Source organism: Trichogramma pretiosum, unplaced genomic scaffold (genome assembly GCF_000599845.2).
Source record: "Trichogramma pretiosum strain Unisexual culture from Peru unplaced genomic scaffold, Tpre_2.0 scaffold12, whole genome shotgun sequence".
Taxonomy (NCBI): Eukaryota; Metazoa; Arthropoda; class Insecta; order Hymenoptera; family Trichogrammatidae; genus Trichogramma; species Trichogramma pretiosum.
This window is the reverse complement of record NW_019641690.1, coordinates 1,740,476-1,761,206: the sequence shown is the minus strand read 5'-3', so window position 1 is coordinate 1,761,206 and position 20,731 is coordinate 1,740,476. Positions and strand designations below refer to the sequence as shown.

The 20,731-nt window shown below is 42.3% G+C and overlaps 1 protein-coding gene across 2 annotated transcripts in view; it reads right to left on the bottom strand.

Annotated features, from left to right (window-relative positions):
* Positions 1-20,731, bottom strand: part of LOC106655364 (D-2-hydroxyglutarate dehydrogenase, mitochondrial) — a 68,847-nt gene that overhangs the window by 27,054 nt on the left and 21,062 nt on the right. Inside the window, exon 3 of one of the 2 annotated variants that reach the window (XM_014375715.2) lies at positions 5,997-6,073. The exons of the other annotated variant lie outside the window; for it this stretch is intronic. The gene's annotated coding sequence lies outside the window, so the exon portion shown is untranslated. The remainder of the gene's footprint in view (positions 1-5,996; positions 6,074-20,731) is intronic. 2 annotated transcript variants of the gene reach the window in all.

The following is a 20,731-nucleotide window of genomic DNA, read 5'->3' as shown; positions in this document are numbered from 1 at the left end:
CAATTTTTAGTCGATATTGACGATTTTGAATAATTTTAATATCTATAATTTTTTCAGGTGCATTCGTAGTCATATATAACTACTAATAACTTCCGACTTGATTGAGAAATCGCTTATCATAAATAGAACGTATTTTCAGCAAAAAAACGTCGGGTTTGATCATTTTTTTATAATTTTATGTATTTCATGTAGTTATATTACATAAGCTACTGAATATGTTTCCGAGTGAAAATTTTTCAAAATCGTTTAGTACATTTTTTTAAACAAATTGTGAAAATTATTGTTTTAGACCCAAAAACAAAAATATCTCGAGAAAATATTAGTCATCATAAAGGTAAAAGGTTTCTTGATTTTTTTCTCTATAATTAATAGTTGTAGAGTTATAAATTGAGTATAATGTTTCCAAAAATGAACCAATTCATCCATAAATGTGGAAAATCCAAATAAATATTCGGAGTTTGATGTTAATACAAGTTGTATACAACGCTCTGAACATTCCTTTACAAGAGTTTGTACACTTTGAGATAATTGCTTTATTTTAATGCTTGAATTTTACGATATTGAAAAAAAACCCATTTCTGCCTGTATACTATCCTATAATGCATAGATAAAAATGATTTAACAGTCAAGTTTTTTTATAATGTTAACATAGGTACATTTCAGGTAAATTGCATGACAATATATGAAGTAAATGTAGCAACCTTTGCAATAGTCAAATCAGCAGTATTTATATGGTTTTTAGGACCCTGCGAAAAATTGTTTACTCGTTTGCTAACGTGAATAGATGAATAACTTGGAAATTATAAATTTTAGAAAAAATTTGCAAGAGACCTTTTTTGTTGAGAATAAATCACTGTACCCATTAACAATTCATTTCGGGTCAACCCATGAACTTCAACAAATTTTCGAGCAATTTTTCACTCACTTTTTAGCTTCTTGCTCAAATTTTTATGTAATTGAATCCTAGAGAAATTTTATTCGGATAATTTTACCGAATATCGGTATAGCTTTTTATCGAGCGCAGTTTCTCCAAGCGGGTGGAGCGTTTTACCCAACTTTTTCCATGACTATTATAAATCCGTACGGTGAGTTTCGATGAATTAGCGATACTCGTCGAGGCGTTAAAATCGCAAAAAAAGTCAATACTGATTGACACACAGGTGGGAAAAGTCAGGAGTAAACAATCGATACTCGCGAACGCTTATATTCGAGCACCTGTGTATATCGCATTGAATTTATATAGCCTATATATAGAAGATGAGCCGCGCTCATATGCACGAATCCGCGGAGAGGGATATCTCTCTCTTTCTCTTTCTCGATTTGGAAACGTGTGCAGCAGCAGCACACAGAGCGACGCTGAGAAACAGTGAATATTTAACGATCGTTTGCACGGCTCGTCGCTCGGTTTCGCTCTGCTCGCAACAGAGCGAGAATCCCAGAGAACAAGAGAGGGAACGCGAGAGCCGCTCGAAAATAAATCAGCCGAAAATGTAAAAACCTTGACACGGGCGAATACAAAGTCGGCGTGCGTCAACTAAATTTATCGTCGCTAGGAAAGCGTCTTTCATTGGTCGAGTCCGAGGAATACACGAGGTAAAAAGAGAGGCCATATCGTGTGCTGTATAGGGCAGCAGCGGCAGCCATACGATCGTAAACGAGAACTATGAATTATTATCGCCGAGCGTCTGAAATCTCAATTTCGTGGAGGCATCGTCCTCGCGCAGGAAATTATATTATCTCATTAGTCGAGACACTCCATCTCTCTCTCTAGCTGTCTCTCTTTTTATTTCTAGTTCTCGAAGGGGGGTTTACGTTTCATTCGCTGCCCGAGCACGTATGTATTGGTGTGTGTGTATGCAGTCACTCTCGCACACATACACACCTGCTAGAAACTAAGCGAGGACTCCGAAATGATATATATACGCACACGATGGCGATCGCGTAAAAAAGAATACAAAGAAGATCAAACAGTGGAATACTACAAAGTATTGGGATAGTATGGGAAGAGAGAATCGAGAAAGCTGCGGCTGACGCTGCCCGCGAAAATATACCTCCTCCTCCGAGTCTTGTGACGGAGCGCAGAGATCTCTCGAGAGCCTTTTGACTCGTCTTCTATACTTCTACTTCTTCTTCTTCTTTTCATTACGAGCATCTCGCGGGCTCTCGTCACTGACGCGTAATGTGTGTACGTGCGACTGTCGAGCGCCGTGTCTATGTCTGCGTGTCTGGCTGCTGTGTGTATAAGTGAGCGTTTTCATACATATAAGTACTCTCGTCGACGTCGTCTCCCACTTTTGGTGGCTTCTCTCGCATGCGCTTACGCGACGACTATATGACGAGCCTTTGATGAAGCCAGTCCAGAACGAGGCAGCGACTCTCCCGACGACGACTTCTCTCTTCCTTGGCATATCCCGCAACGCAGCGAGCGAGCGAAAGAGACAGGGAGAAGAGAGAGAGAGAGACAAAAGGCACATGCGCCATGTAATCAAGAGAATACTTACTGCTTATGCGGCGCGTAGCGAGAGACGAGCTTCTATTCTGTTCCGCCCACTACACTTAAAACTACCGTCAATCAGGCGCTTACACAGCAGGCCGCGTGGTGGGGGCGGTGCGGGATACACAGCATAGCAGCAGCAGCAGCAGCAGGCCTTATGGAGAGAGATCATTGCAGGCGCGATATGTATAGTGTGGTATTATGACGACGAAGCTTCGTAATGTATAAAACTCGGGATGCATTCATTGCGATGCGGGCGCGCTTAATTGCGGGAAATAAAAAAGGATAGATAAGCGACGATTATCAGCAGCAGTGCGACTGAAATTTCCTGAACTTTGTAGGAAAATCGAAAATGGAGAATAATTAATAAATCATTTTTAATGAGCTAGGCATTTCGAGAAAAAAAAACATGATACTCCGCAGCAGGTGACGATCTTTCTCGCGTGTTCTCGCGACTCTCATCGCGAAAATTCGACGTACTACATACATTAATTTATATAATGGTGCTTTTAAGCCCCGAGAAAAACATGGATGCGCCGTGTATACACACAACACACGTTAGTCGGCGGCGCTGCGTCGGCATTATAACTTCCTTTTTTACAGCAAGCAGCGGCAGCGGTGCTCGCGAGCGAGCGAGCGACAGCAGCTCCAAACGGGATTCAAATTTATTCATCAATAAACAATATCCAGACCCAATGAAAGTCATTAAATATACGGATAAACACGCTCGAGAGCCGCCGCCGCGGCAGCGACGAGAGTTAATAAAGCGCAAGAAAATGTCGCGGATATCGCCGCGAGGATAAATTGTCTGGATCGAACTTGTATCAGGAGCGCAGCAGCCGACAAGAGCTGGCCGAGCGACGCTCGGAGCTCCGAATACTCACGCGGCGGCGGCGGCAGCGGCGCGTCTATATATATAGCGGCTTGTACGATCGCTTATATACACGAGCCGAGAGCGGCCGAGTAGTCTCGTACACGCAGGCCGCCTATATATTTTTTTAGTTTGTTTGTTTTTTCTCTTTCTCTCGTGATATCGCGTATCGCATAAAACGTTTACAGCCTACAGTGCTCTATACCTATATATAGCTCCGGCGCTATATTGCGTACTGCGTGTGTGCACTCGTGTGCCCCGATATGTCGTGCAAGCGATTGCGGGCCATTGTAATTTCTGCGAATTTATAATTCGCATATTGAAGTAAAATGAGCCGTATTATTAGCTTATATCGGCTTGATTTTTTTTTTTTTTTTGGCATATGTTTCAAATGACGAAATTTTAATTCGTCGATTATGTCATACGTATGTAATGTACGCACAGTGATACAGCGAAATTGGCCCGCATTCGCAATATGTAAATCCCAGAATTTGTTTAATTTCGATTCGCGATGCAGACGATATATGCTTCGGAGAAAATTCACGAGAGCTATTTGTTTAATCGTCCGTTCGAGCTTGTGCGTATCGAACAACAGCAACGAAAAAATCACGTGCGCGCGGGTCGCCATGATTATATTTCCGTCCATCGGCCCGACCCGATGCGCCGCGCGCTCGAAGACGATGCTCTTTCATAATTCTCTCTCTTGCGCCAAAGATAGACGCCCAAAATTACATCGCTACATGGCATATATGTTGCGCGAAGATTTATCTTCTGCCTCGACAAAACTCACGTAGGCATTTTGATAAAATAATTGGTTTTAACGAGTTACAGTTGAGGTCGCGGTATATCGTTTTTTTCGGTGGTTCTCAATTCTTCCCGACTTTTCGAGCTTTTTTACCACTGGCCGGCAGCAATTCTCTTTACTTTCTCGGTTTAATAATTAATATAAAATATGTATCCTGTGTCTCCATCTTATCGCCGCTCCGATATATCATATGCGCCGACGACGACGACGATGGCCATGAAGAAAAGAAGAGCAAAACAAAAGTACACACATTCACGATGGAGGCATGAATTGCACACGCGCTGGCAGCCGCGAAATTGACGTTCGCTGCGCGGAAAGTTTTTCTCATACGTAAAAAGGCCGGAGGCGCCGAAATACGATCAATTTTTACACGATAAGGTGAAATCTTATCGCTGGCGCGCTTTGCCGAACGTCGCGATGCATCGTGAGGGCCGAGCTTGTTATGTTGATAAACAATTTTCAAAAAATAAACAAATTTAAAAAAAAAAAGTTTATCGGAAGAATGAAATATAATTGTTGTAGATTGTTATTCGAATGATAATTGGGCGCAATATCGTGACGATTGTCCGAATGCACGTGCGTCTGAAAGCGATGCAACGATCCAATCGTCGCTTTTTTTTACACGTTGGCCGATGATTTATTTTTGTTCTCGGTTCGATAAGTAAAAAACGAATCGACTGCAATCGTACACTGCACTGCATACTCTTGGTGAAGGGCATCATTATTTGTTGAGTTTTACAGTGCCGATTTTCGAATTTTTAAGAAAAGTGCTTAGAAATTTGGTGGAATTGATGTTTAAAAATGAAGTAAGCATTATACTTTGTGTTTTTTTTTTTTATTACTTTTACCGACATCACACTGCATTTTAAAGAGTTTATTAGAATTTCATTCACGCAAGATCACCCGAATGAAGACGCCGAAGCCAGTCAAAAATAACAATTTTCAAGCAAGTTTCCTCGGAAGATTTCGACTGAATTTTTTTTTAAAGCTACGTGGGTATTTAGAAAATAATAAAATGAAGATATCCAGCATTTTAGAAAAATAGTCACCTGAAATCTCAAAAATTTTTTCGAAAATAGTAATTTTAAATTGATTTCAGTATCACTTTAAGCTCTGAGCATAACGACCGTTAAAACGTGGCGGCTTTTCAAAATTTATGTTTTACGTTGTCATACAACAACTTGAAAAGTTTTAAATTTTTGGATCGGTCAGAAATTTTCTTTCATATCCGATATTCAATCAAGCTGCAATTTCTATGGAAATTTATTGAAATTTCGGAAAAATTAAAAACCGTAAGGGTACATAGTTGCTTGAATTTCACAAAATGAATGTTCAATAAGGTGAATGATTTATCTATTGAGGTGTTGGCATTTTTTATGATTTAATATGAAGTTGTAACCAACATATTATATATTTTCATACCATACCTCATTTATAATAAATCAGTAATGTAGACAATTAATTACGCTCAGCTTTTTGAAATAAACAATGTATAAAGTATTCATTTTAATTATATTACAATTTTGACTGATTGATTGTTTAAAATAAATTGAATTTCCGTAAATTTATTAAAAGTGCGATATGAAATCGGTAAACGTTACCAAAAAACGTTGAAGTCAAGGATTCATCGTGTTTAAACATAATTCTCTAAATTTTTGAAAATTCGATCGAAATATAAACAATTGCGTATGATATGATTTGGAAATAATGTTGCAAAAATGCACGTGTTCATTATCTTAACAACACTCTGTTGAGTATATGCATTAAGATTGGGTGATTCGTTCTTTAGTTATCGAAGTGGGGAAAAAATGAAAAAGTAAACCTACTTGATTGTGAATTTATTTATGAATGCGCTTCTTTCAGTCAAATTATTGGTGCTCCGCTGTTGTAACAGTTTCTGACACTAAAACATTAAAATATTTTTAATTATATTTCTAAAATTGTAAACATTATTAAAAAATCAATTATAGCTAAATTTTACCAAGATTCCATCTGGGCCTCGTTGACCAAGCGGCAACGTAAGTTTTACCAAGTTTGTAGACATTTTTCAAATAATTTACGTATCGACACGTTATTTTTACGAAAAAAAAACTTTTTGAACATAAACACGATATCATTGCGAGAAGCTCAAAACATTACTGAAAGCTTCGAAACCACTCGAGAAAAAATCGTAATACTTTGGTAACGTAATACTTGACCCGAAGATTAAAATTGACGTCACGAAGCAACAGCTGTGTCTAGGCAAAACTTGGATTTTAAATAGAAAAATGATTAGATACAACAACGACCGAGCCCACAAATATGTAGATACGAGTGAAAATCTAATTTTTACGTCAGACCTTTTAACAAGTAATAACTATTACGTGTGAAATAATCTCACAGATTTTTTAGATAACCAACACTTTTATCGGAGAAAAAATAGGGGAATAGGATTAATCGCGTATGAGATTTAATATCAAAATTTGATACCGTATGTCAGTCTCGGCCCCGAACCCATCGGACGTAAAATATGTAAGAATACTCATATGATTCACATTCGAGCATTCGGACTGTGAGTATCTACTCATTAAACTTTCTCTACTTTCCAAGTTTTTCACTTTTTTCGGACGTGTAGTAGAGTCGTGTAATGGTCATTTTCGACCAATCGCAGTGTTCGGTTGATGTGTGGTGCATTCGAAAGTCAAGTGGGTGTCCGGCTCAAGATTCATTAGTCGATTAATGATGCAAAACTTGTTCAACGGAACTTTGAGCTTGCGGAAAATGAATAAGCGTTATGGTTCAAGTGGCTTTAATTTACTTCGGTTGCTTAAACTAGGCTGAATCATAATGGCTGCAGCTTTTTCTTACACCAGCCATTAAAATTCAGTAAAAATATTATAAATTCAAAGGTAAATATATATTTTGTTTCTTACGAAAATAATACTACATTTCTTACACTACTTTAACATTATTTTGAAATTAAAGGGAATACCAAGGCCACCATGAAAATCGAATATTCAATCTTTTTTTCCTAGGTGAAAATCAATGGGAAGTAATAGATGGCGAATAAAAGTGTTGAAAAAGTGTACACGTGAAACTGATCAAAAAATTGTGCTATTTCAGATGAAAAACATTTGTCTAACCTCGTTAATTTGTCGATTATGGGAAAAGAGAGTGAGGAGTACCAATAGTTTAAAACCTTATATAACGTTGATTACCCTATACAACACACTAAAAACCCGAAAGTTTAAAATTTGCTGTGAAATTTTCATACTTGCGCCATTCACATTATTCAATGGTGTTTTGAGCGCAGGTTATACTTTTCGAAAATTTTTATTTGGAAAAAGGGCAAAGTGCAATTTATACTTTTCCAAAGCGTTTCAAGCTCAGATTACCTTTTTTGAAAAATCACATCAGAAAAGGGTATTGAAAAACTATGCCTCTTAAGCTTTTTCTGATAATTTTCCAAAAAGTGTAATCTGAGCTCCTTGCACTTTTTCCAAATGAAAATTTTCAAGAAGAGTAACCTACGCTCGAAACACTTTTGAATAGTGCAAATCGCGCAAGTATTACTATTTAACAGCAAATTTTATACTTTTGGGTTTTCAGTGTAATAATTTGGAGTTTCCGTGCTGTTTATTGGTCATTTTTACGAAGATATTTCTAGTGAGATTCTAACGAGATTTTAGTATCCGCTCGGAATGCACGCGCCATATTCATTAAAATCATTCGCTGAGTCGCCATTCATAAGGAAACGAAAGTTCACGATCTCTTGCTACAAATTAAGTCCGCTTAAGTATATTAATTTGATTCGATGATCGGCAGCGTATATGGTTCATAAATTTAAAAAAACAAGGGAGCAACAGATTGCGCTGCCACACACTGATTAATTAGTACATTATACATAATTATGAAGAAAGTTATAAGTGTCCGGTTATCGCGTCGGATGCGGGCTGACGTTACATTCGAATGCAATTCGAGAGCGGTATATTGAAAAATCCCAGCATATTACGTACAGTTCGAATTGCTCGCGCGAGCGAGTGTCATCGTCCATTATGAACGACGTCGTTAATCCGACACTTGCACCCAGGGTCTCTATTTCAAGTGAATAAAGCTCGCAGTTACAGCTTGAGTTTATAGTCAATTAGGAAGGGGCGTTATAGCGAGATTTCTCAAACATACATACCAAGAATGCACACATCATATTGTACATGCCGTAAAAGCGACGTCGCGCGAATATCACGTGGATGCGAGTTACACATTCGTATTATATGTATACACGCGCAACGTACAAGAATAGGTATCATAGCCGCGATGTGATATACAGCGCATATATGTGTTACAGGTGGGAGGCCAAAGCGGCGATTCACGCGTGCGTGAAAAGCCACCGTCGCGTCGTCGTCGTCGTCGTCGGCGTAGCAGCAGCGCCGCGAAAAGACTCGCAGCGGTGGCGGTGGGCGCGGGCAGCCCCGTATCGCAGCGCTCGCGAGGGTGTACGAGTACGAGTGAGGGAGGGAGAGGAACGCGCTCGACAGGTCTCTATATCTATATTATACGGGGATGTATAAAGAGCTCTAGCGCTCGAGAGGTCGGAGGTGAGGTATATAGCCGAGTTCTATATACATGTGTATAAAGCGCAGCTTATATATAGAGTATACGTTCAATGCTGCTGCAGCGAGCGAGAGTGTATATAACGTACAGAGAGAGAGAGAGAGAGAGTATACAGAGAGGGCTGCGGCGGCCTCCTTGCAAGCATTGAACTTCCTGCAGCGCGAGTGGGAGTGCGCCGCCGCACTTCTCTCTCTGTATATAGCTGCAGTCCACGGGAAAGCTGCACCGTACAGCGCGTATAGTATGTAGAAAGAGAGAAATCTGCTGCCGCGCGGTACGTACAGCAGTGAGTGCGGCGATCGGTGCGGATCGGCAAGATGGATCGACTGTTCGCGCGCACCGAGGCTCTCTTTGTGTACTTGCTCGCCTGCGTTTTCTTTTATATATGTATCTCTTCTCTCGAGTTCGAGGATTAATGAAGCTCGGCTGGCTGTTGCCGCTGCAACGGATATGCGCACGACGTTGCAATTGCAAACGATCGCGCGGCGCCCCTTTGAAATCGCGACCGTGTCCCTCTATACGCGGTATTATACTGCGCGGAAATTGATAAAATTAGCTAGCCGAGAGCTTATAAATCTCGCGATCGACTCGCGAAAAAAGCTTCGGTATTTTTATTCTCCGATTGCTCGCTTGCTCCTTTGTTATTACAGTCTTGACCGTAATTGTGCGTCGAGGGCGAAATCCCAAATATTTACTTTTTCGGCTTCCTACGCAGAAAAGTGTACTCCACGATCTCTTGTTCTCGAGATCACTCTGCGTGGTAATAAGTCGAAATGTAGCTTCGCCTTCGATGGTAGAGTCGAAACAAAAAGAGAACGTCGGAGCGTATCGTATCATTTGTTTTCTCTTTCTTTATCAAAAGTCGCGTAGTTCAAATGATGTTTTTGCGTTTCAGGATAAATAAACGAACGGGCTTGCTTATATACTCGAGAAAGCTCAACGTATCAACCATTCTTAGCAAGTAATTAAGATTACAGTATCGAAAAGTTGTAGCAGAAGCTGGAGGGCGAAAAATGATATCGAGGCTTTGGAGCGGGTCCGATCGCGACATCGGCGATCTTCGTACCGATCTACGTAGCACCTGAGTGACCGCTATTACAAATGCTAATAGGAATTTTCTCTCTCTCTTTTCTTTCTCAGGGCGACAAAATGTCTGACACGCTCGCCACACGTTCATACACTTAAATTGAAAAGGCGCGAGTGAGAGAGAGAGAGTGAATGAATGAACACAGGCAACGGAGTCGCCGCCGCCGCCACTGCCTCGTTGCATGGAAAAGAAAGAGACGGAATAAAACGCCCCTCGGCCCCTTCTAAACACCTTGTGTGCATGTGTGTGCTGCTAGTCCTATATGTATGGGTTTAATAGCTGGCTCCTCGACACGTGTCCGTGTGTGTATGTGTACCGCTGTGCGCCTCGTATATAGTACTTGAGGCAAAGAGAATGTCGGGGAGCCAGCGGTTAATTGCACGCACACATATACACACACATGTACAACGGGAGACGAATATCCATCTTAAATATGTGCCAGTGTGTGTGTATACAGGACGAGGGCAGGAGAATTCACGAGAGCGATTTTAAAACGGGAGATCAAAAAGGAAGGGGGGAGCCCAAAGGATCTAGCCCTTGAGGCGAGCGTTTGTGTGAGTGACATGTATTGTAGCGCACACAGACGCGCATACGCAGACGAGCTCCGAATACTCCGATCGTATGAAAGGGCCCCGGAATGATCCACGATCCTATTGTGTTGGCGCGAACGATCTGATTGCGCGTAGAATACACATACCCACATACACGTATGTGTGTATACGCGTATACTCACACAATCGTGCGTATGTGAGACTCAAGGGTCTGACGCTGCTGCGTGCCCCATATATACAGTACATACATGTGCGTGTGCGTGTATGTATGCGAGTACTTTTTTTCTCGGGCGGCGTTTTTCTCCTGTTATTTATTTTTTTCTTCTCTTTAGTTCTACATACGCGAGCGCGCGCGCTCACGCACTCAAGTGCTCTGGATTGGCTGCATTTATCGGCGCCTTTTTAAGGTGCATGTCCTGTGCCTGCTGCTGCACGGCCCCATTGTTATTGTTTTTTGTATTTAATTTCGCCGGCTCGACTAGTTTAAGCCTCGTTTTTTTTCTCTTTTTGCTTCGGCTCGCCCCTTTGTATGTACTCTGCGCGCCTCGCTGAAAATACATTAAGTCGTTGCCGCGGACTATTCGCAAATTATGTTTGTATTTCTTTTAAATAATCGTGCGTCGTGCGAGGGATATACGTATATATTTGATTGATGAGGCGTCGCGCGGCACGTTAAATCAAATTAATAGATTACACGAATGACTGGTGCAAAAGAAATGAATCGATAGCAGCAGCTCTCTTTTTCGATAAATGATTAATTAAAGGGTGGCACGCGGAACTCATTGTGAATACTAAAAAAAAAAAAACGCGAAAAAAAGTATGAATCTTGCTTTAGATGAAGATATCTGGACTCTCGCGTGCTCGTACATATTTTTTTTGGTCCGTTTTGTTAAACAAATGATAAAAAAATATGATTTTTCACCAAGGTCAAAGTGGATTCAGATTTATTGGCCAATATCGGGCGAATAATTACTCTTGTTAATTTTCGATAAGATACGTAATTTCGAAGTTATGAGCAATTAAAAGTAACGAAATCAGCACTTTTTTCGCCTTTCAATCGTTTGTAACTGAAAAATTATGCGTTGCATCGAAAATTTGCAAGACCTATTACTTGTTTGAAATAGTCTAAAGAATCGAAAAATGCTTTGATACAAACCAATTTCGTATTTTTTTATAAACAAAATTGTTTAAATAAATTCGACCGATTTTTTCGTTTAAAAAACAAAAGTTGAAAATCACAGCTCGAAAGCATTTTTTGTAGCGAATTTTAAAAGATTCTAATCTTTACACGGTTTCTATTGAGATGAAGCAATCATTCAGATTTATCTATAGTTCGAACAAGTGTGTTGACTTTGATCTATCGAGCCGTACTTAAGAAATGTAATGAAGGGGCGTGGCCTCAAAATTTAGAAAGACTAGTAATTTGATGATGATTTCAACCAATCTGAACCAATTGAATGAATTTAAGAAAATCTAATCGATGTTTTAACGTTGAATTGAAAGAGAAATTACTTTATAAAAATAATAGTAATTTTAAGTTGCAAATGGAGTTTATATGTTTTAAAATGGATAAATGGATAAAGCTTTATAAATACAAAAAATTTGGTCATTGCCATAGCTGTTACGTGTAATTCAAACATTATTTAACACGATAACGAAAAATTTTAAGTGATTACGCTATCAAATACTTGATTTTTCAATTTCAAAGTGGGTTTAATCAGGAAACTATAAGATAGTGTTCGAGCATATCGAAGTTTGACGACGCTTTTTTCATAATTTTAAAAATCAAAGCCTTGCAGTAATACTATGACTTAGAAATAACTATTTCAAAAAAAAAAAATTATGGGACAACTTTTTGATTGAGATGGTTCAATTTATTTGATATAAAGCTTATTTCAAGTTATTGTTTGCATTTTTATTTTTTTAATTAAATGATGTGATTTCACCGAGAAATTAATGATACTATTAATGATACTAATAATTTTTTCTTTGAACATGCTTATCTAATTATTAATTGGTGCAACGACTGTAACTGTACGTTTTCTAAAATGAAATATTCAATTATGTTGAAAGTTCAATCGAGATTTAAATATGAATACTGACATAAAAAGTAAAACAACCCAAGTAAAAATTAAGACGTCTTTTCAAATTGAATTTTAAATTATCGATGAATTTTGCTTTTTGTGCAAGTGAATTCGCTCCTTTCGAATTACGGGCTTAAAAACGCGAAAATATCTTGAGTCAATGACGAATACACAAGCATCCGAGAGTATAGCATAAACAGAATCAATCAAATGGCAAAAGCGTCGGGGCTGAAAGAAGTAAAAAAAAAGGTCCATTACAAACGAAGAGAGGGAGAGAGAGAGAGAGAGAGAGAGAGAGAGAGAGAAGAAAATAAGTTAAGCTTTAAGCGTTTTATAAGCCTCTTTTCCTTTTTGCCTCGTCGTGCATGTGCGTATACATAAAGGTCAAAGCATCAGCATCAGCACGCAGTAGAAATAGTGGCAACGAAAGAGAGAGGGGCACACCTATTTGGTCAGATCAGCAGCTCCACCACTCGCCACACACCCAGGCTCTTTAAATGCATTTCCATGGCGAGCATAACATTTACAAATGAACGAGAGATGGAAGGAAAAGGTGATGTATATATGTCATGTCGTCTCGTCGTTTGTATGCGTGCTCATAAAGGTGAGAGAAGAAGGTGAGGTGTGCGCGGAGGTGGGGGTGTCTCCAATCATCGAATCAGCAAGACGCGACGAAACGACCTCGACTTAAATGCCGCTCTCTCTCGCGCGCGAGCAATGCTGCTGCGGTCGCTCGTTATTTGCGCTCTGCGAAACGAGCGTCTTCGAGGAGCAGTAGTAGCAGCAGCAGGAGTAGGGACACACCAACGCTACAGGACGACGTCGATGGAAAAAGACAATCTCTTTCCTATACACGTCTTGTCTCTCTCTCATTCTCGGCCCCACGGAGAGACGTGTCCGTCCGAGAAAGAGAGAGACTGCCTTTTCTACGTATGTGTCTGTGTGCATACGTTTATTCACGTGGTCAGCAGCACTAACTCACATAAGCATATACATGTGAGTCCAAAGAAAGAGAAACGAAGGGCACGAGTCAAAGAAGCTCGCAGTGTGTGCTCACATTTTGCATCGTTACACTCGTACACTCAAACTTGAAGGGAAGGGGGGGGGGGGGGGGGAAAAAANGGGGGGGGGGGATAAAAAAGTGCATGTATGCATGCATGCGTGCTTTCGCAGATTATGTTTTTTTTTCCTTATCGCACAGTGCGGATGTGCATAAGAGGACTATAGTATATCTTTAGACGTACACACACGCTATACTATATAGAGTGCAATTTGTTGAATTAATTATTCATGGCGCGGACTCGAGCAACTAGAGCTCTCGCGAGTTCTCAGCTGATTATTTTTTTTTTATTAAATTAAGCCGTCGAGCTCTAACTATACGATAAGCTTTCAGTCGTCGTAGTCGTCGCCCCCCTGAAAGCTTTTGCTAATTAGACTCCATATAGAACCTATACCTATACATAGCTCGTTTTACTCTCGCCTAGAAACATTTGGGTACGTGCATGTACGCGTGAAAATGATTCCAAAGTGTGATCGATGATAGAGTAAAGCTGTGTCTATAGATAGACGAATGAAAGACGTGTAGGCGCGTATTGTACCTTTGTTCCATGCCCAAAACAACGCCGATCTCATACGTATTCTCATTCTAATTCGATCGAATAGCCGAACGAACGAATTGACACACAAGAATGCGTGGCGATCTCGATTAGTATTATGCTCAATCGTGTCGATCGTGTCTCGATCGTGAATCCCAGAGCTAAGTGTGACGTTGATAGATTCCAGCCGCGGCTTAATGATCATCACTTGCGGTAAATTTCGGATCGCCCCGCACACATTGATGGATGGTATTTTAATTGATCTCTTTCGTAACTCAGCGAGAGCGCATCGACTGTCAATTTGTATTAGGACGTGTCTTTTTACGGGTTACGAGAACGAGAAGTTGGATTTAGTGTATTTATGTATGAGCTTATTTGCTTGAATCAAACGTCTCAACGACCTATATAGACCTTTTTGGCTGCACAAGTCTCGGGATTTGCTCATGCATCTGCAGTTAAACGTCAACAAACTCAGAGAGAGAGAGAGAGAGAGAGATTTTTTAACTGGAACAAATTGCTATCAAGGGGTCAAAGACTCTTGTCGTCGTCATACGAGTGGATGCAGGCCAATAAAGTGGCGAGTCCGAGTTAATTAGTGCCAGAGGTTATCATCGCGCGTGCAATATGCATGTAAGATAATGGAAACGCCGTGCCGCGCAGCGAAAGGGTTAAAAAAACCGGCACGTGTATCACGTGCAATTGTCTCTATCTATATGCAACACAATAGATATCTCGAATCGTGCTCTGCTCGCGTCGTTATACATACATCTACGCAAATCGTGGGAGAGGAGTGGGGATGCGCGAATAGAAAAGAGAGAGAGAACAACAAAAAAAGGAGTCGGATTCGAGCTTGTGCTTATATACACATAGTTCGCGAGGGGGTGGGTTATATCGAGTCGTGTGCAGCAGCAGAGAGTCGCGCGCATACGCGAGTAGGGGCCTAGAGTCGCGTAAGGAATCAGAGAAAGGGTTGCAGCGAAAGCAGCAGCGGGGGTGGGTGGGGGTGGGTGGGGGCGAGACGACGACGAGAGAAAACCAATCGTCGCGATGTACTGCAGCTACAGCTCGTCGCTCTCTCTCTCTCTCCCTCGCGAATCCCTAAATGCCAAGGCTCGTGCGCGCGCGATAACTGCACGCTTTACGTATGTTTCTGCACACTCCTTTCTTTGGCAAAGCTTAAGCTTTGCAGCTACTGCTGCTATCGCCGTTGGCGCTGTTGCTACTATTGCTTCTTACCTACGTATAGCTGAGTATCGAGCGGGTATATCTATAGATATTTTTCTGCAAGCACGGGAAGCGCATGCGTGCCACCAACCCACCCACACGCGGACGTGCACACGCATAAGCATCGATACTTATGCTGGCGAGTATATATCTATGGACGCGATCGTATTCGTGTATGTGCAAACGCACACGCAGCCTATGGAGCTCTCGTAGTTGTTGTCAAGCATAAACTACGACGATACACGGCATACTCGCATGCCCGGCACATGTGCATTCATATATATATCGCGGTACATGTGCGTCGTCGCCGCTGCCGCTGCTGCTCGCGGTGGCACGCTCGAATGCAAATGCACACACGAGTACGTGTGCATGTAACGTAAGTGTGTGTGTATGGCATGTACCATACATACAGAAGAGAGAGAGAGAAGTACACGTCGGGGGCACACTCGGATGGGCAAACGCCCTATCCTAAAGGGGAATAGCTATTAATAAATCCGCCTATCTCGGGCTTTAGCCCGGCTCTCTCTCTCCTGTGTGTGAGTGATTGCGTTCGTGTCCGTGTGTACGTGTGTCCACATAGCGTGTACCCTCGGTAACGACCTCGCACGTACATACACTTGTATATGTAGTGGACGCCACTGCCCCGCATTATACATGTACAGCACACAACCTATACGTGCATGTGCGCACTTACATAGGTGCACAATCGCTCATCCCACAACACACATCGACTTAACAGAAGGCAGCGGCAGCAGCTACATGAAGCGCGCCTCGTGTTCTCTTCTCTCGCTCTCTCGAATGTATGAGTGCACACTCACACACGTACGAAACCTAAAGCTCACGTATATACGTGGTGTATATAGAACGGGAAGCGCATTGCTCCTAAATACAGGCCTCGGTCGTGCGGACTCGCAAAAGCGCAAGCGCGCGGACGGCTCGCCCAGAAACGTGACTCGAAGCCAAAGAGAGGGGGCCGTAAGTGCCGTACACAACGCGACGGGGTATATTATCTATGGCTTTTGATGAATATAACTATAGTACGCGTGCACACGCAATTTCCAGCCTTGTGTGCGCTCGCTGTGTCGTACGCGGCGGCGGTGGCCTTCGGAGTCGTCGGCGGCGGCTGGCTCGCCTTCGAATCGGCTAGATTCATTAAAACCCCGTCGCCGTGACAACGCGGGGCAGCGCCGCTCAACCATTGGTCCTCGGCGCGATCCTACCCTCGCGACAACGAAACCGGAGCCTGCCCGCGCGCACCAATACTATAACACGCGACGTGCTGCGATTGTTTTCCTGCCAGGCTATTATTATTATTATTGTTTCGTGTATACGTGCCCAAGAACTGCTGCGTAGTAGTGGTATATATGTGTATAGTTCGATATAATATGGGGGAAACTCCCCCATATCTCGGCCCAAGGCCTTTCTCTTCTGCGCTGCTGTTGCTACTGCTGGTTTTGCGTTTCCCCTCGAGCTCCCCCTCCCAGTCGCGAACGCTGCGAGTATCTCCGTCTCTATCTCTCCTTTTTCTCCGTCGTTCGAGTATAGTCGAGTAGCGAGCTGAAGCTGTGTGCGTGAAGGGGTGTCGCGGCAGAGGGGAAGCGACGCGCACATATATACACACACATACACAGACTCGCGGGCAGATGAGGGGGAAGAAAGAGAATCTCACGCACGCGGAGAATTACAAAACCTCGAGCTCGTCGAGCCATTGTAAGGCTATATTCAACGCGTATACGTCGAGATCCACGAAAAATCTGCGCTGCAGCGAAAGGGGCAAATTTTTTCGGATCATTTTTTTGGTCAAATTCCACAAAAATTATCTATGGAATTTATCGTAAAACTTTTTAGGGATGTATAATGAAAGGCTTACTTTTCTTGAATTTTTTTGTGTTTCTTCCTTGAACAGGGCGTATGCTTAACATATTCCCAAAGTGACGATAATGGATGGCATATTTAACACGTAAAAAATATCTATCTGAGCTTCCTCAAACACGATGCCATGGTTAATTTTATTGGGATTGAAAAATAAATACATTCGAAAAAACTCGTTCGTTCGACTATTGATTTTTCGTAGACCGCGACATATACGCACGGTTCGACGTCGTCTCCTCTCCCTTTCTCTCGTCGGCTCGGCTCGACTCGGCTCGTCGTCGTCGTGTTGCACGGCGGCGCACGAGAGGCGAGCGAATACGAGAACGAACGAACACGAGAGAAACTGGCAAAACGAAGCCGAAGAATATATAACTAGCACTGCTGCTATAGTGCGCCTACGACGAGTACGACGAGCTAGCTAGACTCCGAGAGGCTCGCTCGAGTACCCCGACGCCGCGTACAATTTTATGATGTTGTACGTAATAAATACAATGTCCATGGCGTGCGTTGTATATTTTATCTGTAACGCAGCCCACAGGACGATGAGCGTGATGATGCATTGTCTGTCTGTATCGGTGTGTGCTGCAAGAATGATCCATAGAATATGAGATGTACATCCATCGAGAAATAGTTGCGTAATTAAAATGCTTTTTTGATTCGAGCAGAGCTTTTATACGTACAGAGATGCCCCCTTATCATTATGGCAACGCAGGCAAATTCTAATATCGCAATCGAATACCTCCATCGTATGCACATACACACACTTGTGTATATCTACTCTACGTATACCGATGCAGTGTGTACCTCGCTCGCCAAACGTCATATATATACGGGCATATATCCACATATAGCGATCGTTTTCACTTTCGTTCGGGCGCGATGAAATTTTATACCGGCGCGCGTCGTCGTCGTCGTTATACACCTTAGCACTGTATACTGCTGTCGCTGCTATTACTGCTGCCTTTTTTTCTTCTCTCTCTTTTTTTTTTATCCTGACACCGCAAGTGCGAGGAATTATTTTCTTATGTATATATGAATTACCGAAATACACCGCAAACGAGTGTGATGAAATTACAGCAACGGTGTCTTACCTGACAGTCAGCTCGCAGTGCACTGCGAGGCGCTGCGCGAAGGATAATATTGATATTTACATAAATACGACAGGTATACGTTATATACGTCTTACGAGACTGCAGCTGTAGCAGATTTGAGTAGCTTTAGCAGCTTCGACTCTCTTCGAGCAAGGAGTGGACTAATTTCGTTTTGCTTGATAAAGTTTAGGCAAGCTAGAGAGAGAGAGAGAAAGATCGATATCGTACGGAATTCGTCAACGATGAGCTTTATAGACTTATATATTTGTACTACGTTAAAGATCTTCTGCGTCACGCAAGACCCGTATTATACGGACAGATGAGGGATGATCGATTGTGCTCGACACGAATATCCTATACGTATATTCTTCTTCTGCATATTTGATAAGACAATTTCTCTCTCTCGCGTTATTATGTGGAGGCATTACAATATGTACGAGAAGGATTAGCGCAGCTTCTTCGAGGATCTCATACGTTCCGCAGTAGTAGCATCGCACAAACGAGAAAGACATCTTCGACAAATTAAATTAAATATTCAGGCGCAGTTCGCGAGTCCCGCGTATACAGCTTTCTCTCTCTCTCTTTCTCTATGGCCTTTTTTGATTACCGACCTCGGAGAGCAGCAGCGAGCTTTTATGCCCTCCTCTACTACTACTGCTACTACTTGCGAGCACTCGAGGATATGTACTGAACATTGCAACAGCACCGATATATAAACGTACACATAACTCACGCATTGTTATTCGTTCACGAGTTCCTCCTCTATATATACGCATATAAACGTGTGTGCATCGTGCCTATATAAGCCTCACATGTGAGTACATTTGTTAGTAGTTATATACGTGTATACGTGAGTTGAGCAACAGGAGCATAATACCTACTAGCAGTGCACGCCGGTCGTCGACTCGCTTTTAGCAGTCGATATCACGCGACGAAGGCTTGCACACACACATACTTATAATACAGCTATATGTATACTTGTGTGTGTTATATATACGCACATTCACATGGCACAAGCATGATAAAAACAAAGAGGTCGTATATTACAGCTCTCAACGCGAGTCGTATAGCAGCAGCAGCATAAAGCTGCGTAGGCATCGACTATCTCACTCACTCTCTCTGGCCGCTGAGCTTATATTATTATATATCCCGCAATTCCATCATAGCGCAGGCAAAGGTTTCGCGTGGTCGCGCGAAAAAGGAGTCGAGTGTCGAGTGGAAAAAAAAAAAAATTGTTGATGCAACGACGATCGTTTCCTAGACTTTCGGTTCGTTTTCGCGTTTCAGCTCACGCTGAAGAACTATATCGGAGCAATTCAAGGAATACAAGCACAATAATCGAAACGAGCGATCGGCTGGCTTGAATAATAATGGTATAATATGGCACGATCAGAGAATCGCAATTACATCAGGGCAATAATTCTGCTCGCTCGACGGCCGGTTATGCAGAGAACACTTTCCGAGCTTTCGGTATATGCTGCTGTGCTGTGTATATAATATCTATACAACACAGCGCACTGCCAGACTCACGCGCTCAGAATATATAGCCACGCTACAGCAACGGCGTATAACCAAACATCGCCGGGTCTATATATCGTAGGAGGGTCGCAAAATTCTGCATTTATATGTGTGTATCATACTGTACAACGTGTGCTGTATGTATGTGTGCAGCTAACGACGTAGAGGGGACGTTGGCAGATCAGAGCGAGAGCGCGAGAGAGAAGGGAAATGAAACAGGAATGAGAGTCGCGCTCGCTCGCGTATATAACGTGTAGCTATGGGCCTGCGGCTTTCGCCTGCGCGCTCCTCGGGGAAATTCTGCTCCGAGCCTGGTTCTGTATTGGTGCACTACACACAGACACGTATTTTTGCCGTACGTGCATATACGCGCGAATATATATGGCTGTATTTTAGCTCGATGCACACATACACACAAGCGCGGAAGCTTGAGCCGGCCGGCATGTCGCTCTGCCGCTGCCGCTGCTCTCTGCGAGCTGCGCTGTATGTGTGTAGAATATTTTTTCGTCTCTTTCTCCCTCTCTCGCTCACAGTCTCGGTGCTTTCTCCATCTCTCTTTCTGCGCTCCGCCAGAAAGAGCCTATGTATACAGTTTCTGCATTTCGAGGCCTAAAATGAGCTAGGGAGAGAAAACGGAGTGTGTATAGGTGTATATATGTGTGTGTGTGCTGCGCGAGCGGAGAAACGAAACGAGCGCTCCAAAAGCGAGAGAGAGAGAAAAAGAAGGGCGACACATATATACACGTATAATCTAGCACATTTCGTATTCGCTCGTTTCTCCGTGTGCTCGTTTTTTTAATGCGATATATCCATATCTATATGTGTCTGGCGCAAAATTTTTACAGCTTATTTTCTTCATAATTATCGACAAATCGAGTCTCTCTGCTTCCTTCCTCCTAATAAATATATCGGCAGCTCCCACTTCCTTTTCGATCAGAAACGCAACTTT